The sequence below is a fragment of the Drosophila montana genome, unplaced genomic scaffold (assembly GCF_035044405.1).
Source record: "Drosophila montana isolate Dmon_TW-CO22-7 unplaced genomic scaffold, ASM3504440v1 contig_198_1, whole genome shotgun sequence".
Taxonomy (NCBI): Eukaryota; Metazoa; Arthropoda; class Insecta; order Diptera; family Drosophilidae; genus Drosophila; species Drosophila montana.
The window spans coordinates 15,811-27,425 of record NW_026996907.1 but is presented as its reverse complement, the minus strand read 5'-3'; the positions used below and the strand labels follow the sequence as shown (position 1 = coordinate 27,425).

Sequence of the window (11,615 nt, the reverse complement as noted above, 5' to 3'; positions counted from 1 at the left end):
ATTACATCCAAGCTGGCGTCCCGCAAGGTAGTGTACTAGGGCCACTTCTATTTTCGCTCTTCTCCGCAGACATGCCTACTCCAGACGCCCATGCCCTCGGTCTGCCTTCGCGCTCACTTCTAATGGCCTTATATGCCGACAACGTCTGCGCAATGGTCAGCGCCAGGTCCCCAGTTGTTGCTGCAGATGCTGCGCAGGACTATCTGGACCTTCTTAGCAGCTGGGCTCGACGCTGGAACGTCAAACTAAGCCCTGCCAAAAGCACCACCGTGTGCTTCACAATTAGAAGAGGAGTATTGCCAGCGCTAAGGTTAATCGGGCTAACGCTTACTCAAGAAAGTGAAACAAAAAACCTGGGCGTCACCCTTGACAAGCGCCTCACTTTCGCCAGCCTCATTAACGCTGTCGAAATAAGCTGACCAAGTTAAATTGGCTCCTCAACCCTCGCAGCAAACTTTCCCTTGGAAGTAAACGGCTTGTGTATTTACAAACTGTGGCACCCATCTGGCGATATGCCATACAGATCTGGGGCTTGGGTGCTCCATCCAACAGAAAAAGAGTTCAATCTCTCCAAAGCAAAACTCTGCGCAGGATGGCAGGAGCCCGATTTTACGTGTGCAACAGCGTTCTACACAGAGACCTGAGGATCCCCTGGGTTGAAGAGCAAATAAGGACCCACTGCGCCCTCTATAACAACCGGCTACATACTACCCACCCAACTCCACCAACAACGCCCACCCATCCGCAGGGATACGCGGCAATAATACAGACAAGATAGATATTAGATACAGAAAATAGAATAACGAAACAAGTTTTTAAATTGTAAAAACATGGCGAAATTAACAAAAGACATCAAATGGTTCATAAGGCAAAAGAGTCCTTACAAACCACTTATTAAATAAAAAAAAAAAAAAAGTTTTTTGTGGCAGTAACAGTGGAACCTTGTACCGAAGTGTCTGAAGGTTGGCATGGAAAAGCTGGCTTTGCATTTTTTGCTTAAACTCGTAAACAATCAAGTGAGGAGGCCAATATCTAGGATCACATATGATTGGGAACGAAGCATGTGAAACATTAATTTTGGATGATGCAATTTCACGAGGAAGCATAAATTAAATTTAGATACGCTAGCAGAAGAATTGCTAGCAATATAAGCTGCCACTGAATCGCAAGTAGTGTCGGAAGAAAGCCGGAACACAAAAACTTGCTTACAAGGGGCAACAACAGTCATAATAGAAGCTGGGGCTGAAGATGGAATAGAAGCTGGGATAGATTGCGCATAGGTCTACATTTGCGGCCAGAAGCTGACGATGCTGAGGCAGTTCCCCTGACAAGGTCAGGTTCTAATATAGAGTCTACACGGATTACTCCAGGGGATACCACAGGGTTGATATACGGACAATCGCTTGAGAAGGCGATAAATACACCATTGGGGATAAATCAAAGTTGATAGGCACAGACAAAAGTGGCGAAGGTGTTTGGGCAGATGTAGAGGGCAAATTTAAAAATTGAAGCTTTATCCAGCGATTAGGTGGAGACTCAAATTTATATTTGATAAACAACTCGAAGCTCGAGTCATAGTGACTCGAGCTGTGCTTATCCACATTGTTAAGTTAAACCAATTAATTTCTCACAGAATTATACTTTCTAGAGAAATCAATTAGCTTGTCGATGCATACTGTGCCACAGCTCTTCTTGGCAATGCCAGCGATCTTGTCGAAATCAGGCCCAGTGAGACCTGCACATTTAGTATGCAGCATATTTTCACATAGCCAGCTCATCGAATTGAGGCTGTGCAGAATCTTCAGCCTGCTTGAACGTGCAATGTTTTTTACAGCACGGCAGATTGACTACCGGGGTTAAAGATAAACAGAATAAATTTGCGATAGCGAACGAAAAACAGTGCACAAAAATAGAAGAGCAACGTTCAAAAAATGTGTACACGAACAATTTTGTTTGGAGCAATAGGCAACAACAAAAATTTGTGAGAGCGCGATGCACAAGCAGAAATATGCACCAGCGGACACACGGACAAACAAGTCTGTGCACAGGAGTGCGACAAAATAAAAGATAATCAAAACTAGCACTAACAACAATACGGAACTGACGGCGCAGTTGATAAATGCAATAATTAATAAACTTACGCTGCACAACTAATAAAAGCCTTTTAAATAAAGCACAGAAGATGCAAAATACACAAAAAATCTGCAAAAATAAATAACAATCTTGGAGCACATCTATTTTTATCTCTCTTGTCGACCATTATATTTAATCATTAAATTTAATCAGCGTAAACATAAACGGTCAGCTATAGAGCCTGGTGAACCGCGCTGCGTAATATGAGCCAGAGCCAGTGGCTCTGGACTTGTTTAATGTATAAATATTTTTATATTTTTTTTTGAATACAGGGTGTTCATTCAAGGCAAATACACACTACAATTCTTGTAACTTGCAAGCACTAAAGTAAGCCGTTTTGGAGATTTTTGTATACATTTTTTGTGTGATCTGTTTTTCTTCTGAGCGAGTATTTAATTATTTGGCAAAATTAATAGTCATTACAATTTTTCATTTCGCTTAGTCGTTGTTGTTTGCACCCTCTTGCCTTCACTCGCAACCACTGTAAATGACAGATGACCAATGATATGAATAAATTGCGCATGTTGCTCGAGGAGCACGCAACACCTCCTAGAGCCTCTTACGTCTACGTCTAGTGGGGTGGACTAATTGTTCTTACAGGGTCGACATATACATTTTTACAGTGGATATGTGAACTCCTTTTTTGGGCTTAAAATTTATCTCCCGTAAGTCGAAGAGTAGATTCATACGTTGGGGGCCTATATGAAGTGATTTGTATGATATTGTTTTGTATTCCGGAACTCGTTGTTTTCAAAAGTGTATCGCGACCGACATACTTGTTTTGTTTAATATCCCCAAATAAATCGAAATGTTTTAGAAAGTCAGAAGTATCGAAAGTCCAATAAATAGTCAACTTTGGCTAGAATGAAAGTCCAGGTTAAATTTCTTTGCAGGCCAAGGGATAAAGAAATGCGTCCGTTAGCTGCGAATAATTCCGTTGAATTGGACTTGAGTTTAATGCTGTGTGGTGTTGGCAAGACGGGGATTTAGGCACCGGTATCGATGAGAAAGTTTATGTTTCTTGCTGGTCTTTAATCTCGAGTCGGACGATAATGCGCTGAACATCCTCAGCAATCGCTGCTTTCGAAGACATTTTTTTTTTAAAATGAGCACGGTTCGCGACAATTGCGAGCATCGTTGCCAAATTTCTTGTGGCACATACCGGTTCAGCTGACTTTGGATGAGGGCTATTTTTTCTTTTGCAAAGTATGTTTACTTTCTATTCGCTGGACTCAAGCGGTTTAGATTTCATATTAGCTTTTGCAAATAAATACGTCTTTCTTCGACTGTATATAGGTAGAAAAGTACTTTGGTAACAGTTATTGCACTTTTATTGTTATATATTACACACTTATATTTGATTTTTTTTTTACAAATGTTTTTTGTGTTAAATAAAAAAAAAGCATACATTTTCATTATAACACAATTGGCTTAGGTGATATTTCGGCAAGCCTGGTTGGGTCCTCAGGCTTTATCGTGGACAAACGTCAAAGGCGGATTTTTTCAACAGGGCGGTATCGTCTCGTAGGTAGTCGAGGGACTCTGGGGCGTCTCCTATGTCGTGGTTGGAGGAGGTCCTTGAACGATTTTTACTTGAGCCTCCTGACTACATACCTCCCAGCGAGGTCTCTTGCTACCCGGTTGCAGTGTCGCTGCAAGCGTTCGTTGTACCGGTTGACGAATGCTCCGTCTTGGCTGTCTATGGTGGCCATTTTGAGGTCTCTGTGGAAGGTAGAATTTCTGACGTACCAGTCAGCACCGGTCATTCGGTGCAAGGCCAATTTTTGGAATGTCTGAATTCGTCTTCGATATGTCCGATATGCAATGCCCCAAAGCTGGATACCGTATCTCCAAGTTAGTGCCACCACGACATTGTAAACTGCCCGTTTGCAGCGAAGTGGCAATGGGCTGTTGGGGTTTAGCAGCCAGTTGGCCTTGGCCATCTTAAAGCGACACTGCTTGAGAAGGCCGTCGATGTGCGCCCGAAAGCTAAGCTTCTTATCCAGTACAATTCCAAGATACTTGCCGCTTCTGCCAGGGTGAAGGGGGCTGCCAACTTTCCAGACTGCTGGAGCCTTGCCATGCCTCAGTATGTAGTTGACCGCTATGAACTTCGAGGCATTGAGCTTGATGTTCCACCTGCATGACCAGCTCTCAAGCAAGTGTATGTATTCCTGGGCCCCGTCACTGGCTTCGTACATGCATTGGGAGGAGTAAAATATCGCCACGTCATCGGCAAATATTGTCATCTGGTCTTTGCCTGGGGTCCGAGCCGCCAGAACGCTGCTTTGAGGGACACCCGCCTTCATTTTGCGAACAGGAGAGATTGCTGCCCTATCTTTGACTTCGAACTTTCGCTCCATTAGATAAGAGCGCAGAAGTAGAAAGAATGGGGCGGGGAGACTCATCTTGATTTTCTGGAACAATCCCTCAATCCAGACTGGGTCAAAGGCCTGCTCTGTCTTTGTCGTCGATAGCCTTAAGAATATGGTTAATCAATCTGTGAACTTGTTCAACAGCGCCTCCCCTGAACCCAAATTGGTGATCAGGAATGATGGCCTTGTGATCCATGACTCAGGGACATATTCCGGCTTGCCCGAATAATATGGATTTAAAGATCAACGTTATAAAAAGGAGCGCGCGCACTGGCAGGACCTTCAGGGTGGTGTAGCATATTAAATCAGGGCCCGGTGCTTTATCCATGGGAAGGACTTTGACGACGTTGATACGCGGATAGGGCCGATAGGTGGTGACATTTAAAGCGGAGTCTCCAACACTCAGGTATTCTCATCAAGCTCTTCTGCCAATTCGCAAGATGTAAACCGTTCCTCCAGGTGGCTGGCGAAGGTATCGGCTTGCTCTTCGTCTGTAAGGCAATATTTATCATTGTAGTGAAGAAGGGGAACGGTTCTCCAGGATTCAGGTTTTTAGTTGCTCGCCAGAGCGATTATCCTGAGTCATGTATATAGTCCATACTCTCCAACCTTCTGGAGAAGGATGCGTCTTTGAGTCTGCGAAGGGCCTCCTTGAGTTGCTGCTCCTCTCTTCGCCACTCTGCCTTGTCCCACGGATGCTGAGTCTGCCCCGCCTCTTGATCCTGAGCAGGTTGGCGTTCAGTCCGCACTATCAGCACTATCCAGCTGCATTGTCGTCCTCTACATACAGTCCAGTGCAGATTTCGGTGTTGAGGTGAATACTTTCACTCATCTGTCTCTGGAACACACCGAGATTAGTGCGTGCGTTGATCAGCCTCGGTATTGCGCTCACCATCCTGGCCCTGCTCTTCAGGGTACCTATCAGGCCCGGTGATCGCTTGGGAGGTCCCAATCGTCAGCGATTGATAGGAGCTGGTCAGGGATCCCCTGGTAGATACTTATATTTGTATTATTATTTATATATCACAAGAATTACCTGACTTTTGGTAAGATCACATTATGTTGTGATTGGAAGAGAACCAATGGTGTGAATTAGACCGTATCCAATGCATTTGTTGGCTTTGGTATTATATGGTTTCACACGTTTTATGCACAGTATTTATGTCGTTAGCTTGTGACACAGAAGCTTCTTCATTATTTTGCAAGTTATTTTGGTTATTTGCTTATGATCTAGACTATTGCACTATAGCTAAAAACTTTAGCTACTAAATTAACTAACTACTTATTGTGTAAACAAATGTCAAAGCAAATTAATCGTTTGTATAAATAGACATTAAACAAATATTTCTATACACAAACACAGACAAACACAAATGCACTCACACTGGATACTTGGCTGTCGGTACAAGTGGGTGTGGATGTGTCTGTGTGTGTGTGGGCGGGAGTGTTGTGCTAACCCCCCCCAGCGTACAATCACAGCACACAAATTACAAGATTCTCACTTAAATCATTATAAACAAGTAAACGAACTAAAATTTGGCGTCGTTGCATTTTCCACATTTTGTCGCCTAGATGCGACTGCAGAAATTATAAAGCAATTGTTTATCCTCGAAATGATAAACATTGTTAATGTGTCGCAGAACGCGACCGTCAACAAGATGACGTGCATAGTGCACGGCCTCCATGCGATCCTTGGAGAGGCCCACCTCAATAAGCCAGCTGACAAATTCGCTGCCATAGAACACCTTGCGATAGACACGAATGCGCCATCGTCTGTCCTTGGCAATATCCTTTTTGCAGTTCTCCAAGTGATGATTGCGAAATTGCTCGCATATTTGTTTAGTTTCGGGACGCAGATTCGACCAGTGGGGCAAGCTGACGACATTGGCGCCATACCATATTTTACGCCAGAACTTGATTAGCTACATCAGCAGCTCGCCCGTGTGGCTGACCCTGTCCAAAGTTGAGGAACGCATCGAGAAAACTCAATTCCAGATAGATGCCCGACATGCCCTCCATGACCAGCGTCCAAATGGACACGGCCAGGCCGACAAACATCGAGCAAAGCAATATGATCAATAGGATTGTGTGCTTCAGTGTTTGATGATCATCGGAGTCGCTTGTATGCTCCAGTGGCTCCAGCCCTCTGCGCGTCTGCTCCTCATACAGTTCTATGATATTCTGGCAGCTCTGGCGTGAGGTGCTCGGGCCGCAGTTGTACGAGCTGCTGCACATGTGGGTTTCAGTTGCGGGCGCGCTATCAATTTTATCCAAATCCTTCATAACGTTGCGTTGTCTACTGCGATTTATTAAATCCTCTGTATCCATAACGACAGTAGATGTTGTTGTGGGCGTGGTCACCGTTGAGGTGGAACAACAATTGCCGCTGCCCGAATTGCAGCCACCGTTGACTACGTTCTCCGGCACAACAGTCGTGGTTATCATTTCATCATCATCGGAGGAGTATGAAGTCGTGCGCACGCTCTGCCTGAGCGAGGAACGATCCGTGTTGGCTAACAAGTTGGCCGTCGAAACAGCCGAATGCAAATCGGATGCCGAATCCGGATTGAATAAATCACATAAATAAATAGGTCAGGTACTTTTCATAGCGCTTCTTGTAGCGCTGATGCAGCACGAGGCAGCCAACGGTAACTATGAAGCACATGACGAGCAGAAAAACTGCAATAGCCGCCTGCGCATTGCCGTATTGAAAGCTGGGATTCTGTTTCTCGCTGGGCATGGATTTCGAGTCGAAGGCAATCAGCAGGCTGGAGATTAGCGCCGGCACGCCCCAGGCAAAGACCAGCATGTAGGGCAAAGACCAGCATGTAGGGCCACAGCTTAAGAACAAAGCACAGGCTGCGACACTGCAGGAAGAGCAGCGTTATGGCCAGAAGGGCCATCCACAAGCGCGAGCTGTAGGTGCCAATGTTGAACAGAAAAAATTGCAAGTACAGGGGCCAGCGCTCCACATGGTCCAGCTTCGACCAGAGTATGACGCCAATGCAGCACATTAGCTGGGACAGCACCAGGCAGGCTGTTATGCGCTGCGGCATGCGCTTAAAGCGGTTGGTCACAATCAACAGCGCCAGCATCCAGCAGCAGGCTGCGGCGCCCGCAACGCTTATGTCAAAGGAGAACGCATCCAGCTCGTGCAAATAGTCCAACGGCTTCAAATTGGTCAACGATATCATCTTGGCAGATATGAACATTAGCGGCGCCGAGATAAACGTGCATAAAACCATGCTGCGAGCACTCAGTTCCACTTCCACGTTGTACTGCGTGGCAATGACAAGGCGCCGGGCGCCGCCGGAAAAGTGCCATAGAGAAAGCCAAAGGTGCTCAGCTCCGTGGTGTGAATTAGACCGTATCCAATGCATTTGTTGGCTTTGGTATTAATGTTATTTGTGATTTTATACCCTGAACCCATTAAAAATGGGTTAAAACGGTATAATATGTTTGAACAAATGTATGTAACAGACATAAAGGAGCATCCTCGACCCCATAAATTATATATCTTTATCAGCATCAACAGCCAAGTCGATCTAGCCATGTCAGTCTGTCTGTCCGGCCGTCCGTATGTATGAACGCAAGGATCTCAGAATCTATTAGAGCTAAAGACTTAAAATTTGAACGTAAGTCCTCTTAGTGCCCGCACGGGACAAATTTCTTTCCGATTATCAATAACTTGCCCCGTTTCCAATTAATCGATAGAAATCAATAACGAAATCATGTTTTTTGAGCAAATATCTTAGGTTTCAACAGTCGCCAAATTAGGCATGAAGCTTCTATAATAGTGTGACGCGGAGACACAATAGACCCACCAATATTCTAAAAATATACAATAATCATAGGTTAAGAGTAAACAATGAAGTATAGCGAAATATGAAATAAAGTTACTTATGGTTTAAGAGAACATTCATTAAATTAAGAGAGGCCGATTGCAAATAAAATAGAATCACTTGCAACTCTGACTGTTAACATTGTTAGGAGTAGAAGTGAGCGAATTGTAGAGAGAGAGAATTTTCGCCGCAGTACGAAAAAGAGCGAAAATGGGTCGTGAGCCGCTGAAGCTGATCAGCAACTTCACTTTGGAATCAGCAAGCATGAGTATTAGACGTGCGAACGTAACGACAAACAGACTCAGAGGAACCGCGAGCTAGCTGCAAGGTTAGGAAATAGTGGTCGAGAACTGGCGGTGCAGCAGGGCCAAAGAAGCTTAGGAAATATACAAAGCGAATCAGAGTTTGCGTGTTGTTTCTCGTAGGAATTGTGCGTTTCCAGGCCTTTCGTTCTGCGGCGGAGCGATCCCAGCAGTACCCATCACGCTGACCTACCTTAACCTATCCACGGCGGAGCGATCCCAGCGGCCCCCCTCTCCTTCGTTACTAGTGTTAGCAACCACTCTGTGGCGGAGTTATCCCTACGGCTCCTTACCCCCCTGTTCAGCTTCCCGTCTCGGCAAACTGCAAATTTCTTATAGAGTGGACCTGGTAAGATTGACTTATTACCCCGGCCAAGAAACTACTTTACAATAGTATATTTATCAAGCATCTTTAATTTTATAGCTATCGCCACCCCAGCCATCACCCCATAACTATAAATCAAATAAATAAACCAATTTAGACTAACCACTAATGTTCGGCAAAATTTTAATGGAATTGGCTTTTTGAAAGAATACGAATATTCTTTAGCATAATAAGATCTACTTTTGAAAATTTCATTAAGATCGATTAAGAAACACAAAAGTTTTTAAAGAAAAGTGTGCTTATAATGATACTTGTTAGCTGGCAGCTATAGCAAATTGCAAGAATTTCTGTGAATGTCTGTCCATCCAACCGTCCATCCATCCGTTTGTTGAACCGCAAGGATCTGAGAACCAGTAAAAAATAAATAACGTTGGTCCTCTAAGTGCCCGCGCAGTACGAGTTTGTTTCGCATAATCGCAAACATGCCTTGTTTCTATATATATATATCAAGTATGTTTCTTTTTATAGCTATCGGCCCAGTTCACCCATAACTATAAAACTAATAAGCAAAATTTTTACTACCCACCATTTTAAGACATAGTTTTGTTGCAGTTAACTTTTTGAGATTTGCAAATATTGCATAGTGCAATAATATCTACTGTTGAAAATTGCATCAATATTCGTTAACAAACACAAAAGTTATGTAAGAAAACGTGCATTACAATTGCGGTTGTATTGTTTGTATTGTGCAGTGTTTATGTGCTATTATTTTAAAACCTTCTTTTGTTCATTTGCAATGAATTGTTGTATGCCTGTTGTGGTGAGGCTGTGGGAAGTAGTGCGGTCATTTACGAGTTCGAGTACGAGTACGAGTACGACTAGCGCGGTCTGTACCGGGTTCGAGTCTTAATGAGGGAACTTTTTTTTTTTAATTTTAAGACTGCTTAAGCAAACGAGTTCGCAGCGTGAACTGCATTTGGTGTTTGTAGAAGGATATCCCCTAGTCGAGAACTCCCAACTGGAGCCTCTTGCTTTTTCTGAACTAAGCTGTTTCATTTCATTTTAATCAAGTTTTTAAATCATTAAATCACTGAACGTGTCATTAGGGGTCAGTAATAATATTTTGCTATGTGGGCTCCTTACAATGGATGAATATAATATTTGGACGGTACTCTATCTGAGCCTCATAATCTTTATCCTCTTCGGTTATTTTTTGGAGTAGCGTTACTCTTACCTTTTTTGGGTCATTTCTCTCTAAGCTTTTAAATTGTTTAAGTGTCAAGAGAAGAGCTGTCTATCTGATGATATTTGAGATTGTCGAGTGTCATGTGCTCCGGCTTCTGATTCAAGCACTTTAAAATTACCCATTTTTCTGTAAAAAAAAAAGAGAAAAACCACGAGTTTTAGTTTCTTTTTGAATCATTTCTCCGAAACTCTTGATTTTTATTCATGATAAAGCGTCTGCCACACTTGAAATACTCTACAGTAATAATTTTTTTTTTTAAGTCTAATCGCCTTCGCGTTATCTTATAGCCTAAGTTATTTACAAAAAACAGATATGATAACGTGTATGATTGCTTTTAACAAAGAAATATGGCCCGTAGGTGTAGAGTGTGCAGTGATTTATGGCTTGCATACATGGCAGTTTTCATTGGTAAACTTCTTTCAGTAACGAGAGTAGTAATGTAGAGCTGTACCGGAAGCGCGAGTTAACGCCTCGTGGTCGGATAAGTGCTGTTTTAGACTTTGTAGAAATCTTCTCTAATCCCGGTAAATGTTGGCGACGATCCTATAGAGGTCTTCTCTCGTCTACCAGTATTTAATGTTGTTCGACGTTCCCTTGAATAAAAATGTCCTTCCTAGGCAAGATGTGGGTTTTGAAACAAACTGCTCTGTTTGAGTGTACATTTATTAATTTGTCTTATAGACTTACGGATCCATATACGGTTGTCGATCACGTCTTATGTATTTATCTAGACTTAGGCAACCTATGTATTTACGCTTAGTTGTATTTAATTCGAAATGGTTGACGCCCTAAGTGCTGTCCTATTGACACTTTCAGGGCTGGATACTTGTGTCGAATCTGGGGTACTCTGATCGAATTGCTAAAGTGGTTCGAGTATAGGGTCGAATTCTAAGCGGTTTCGAGGGTGGGTGTGCTAATGTGGTAACTCCTTCCCCCCGGTGTGAAGTGATGGAATCACTGGCGACGTTACTACCGATGTCGGTATTGCCGGTGTAAAGAATTGTCTTTTTTCTTGATTTGAAAAGTTATGTTATTGTTGTTAATAGTGCTTTTAGTAAGAAGTAAGTAAGTAAGAAGTAAGACTGTCTAACGGTTGTTATTTTTAATTCTTATATTTATTTCTGACTCTCGTTGGTTGCTAATTGCAGGGTTTGGAAATTAAGTTCCTCTCTTGTGTTGTTGTTTTAAATTTTTGCACTATTTTTAAATATTATATTATAGTGGTCTGTTGTGGTTATATTGCTATCATGAAACGTTAGGGTTTTTATTTTAATTGTACATTTAACGTTGGGTTATATCCAACAATCACAATTTATTTTTATTGGTCTTGAAGTGAATATGAATGAATACTTTTTCTAGTTTTAAAATTTCTCCATCTTTCTGCTCCCCTAT

General features: G+C 42.8%; 1 pseudogene; it reads right to left on the bottom strand.

Annotated features, from left to right (window-relative positions):
• Window positions 1-5,642: 5,642 nt before the first annotated feature.
• On the bottom strand, window positions 5,643-7,938 carry LOC135426178 (lysosomal cholesterol signaling protein-like; annotated as a pseudogene).
• Between the last annotated feature and the right edge of the window lie 3,677 nt (window positions 7,939-11,615).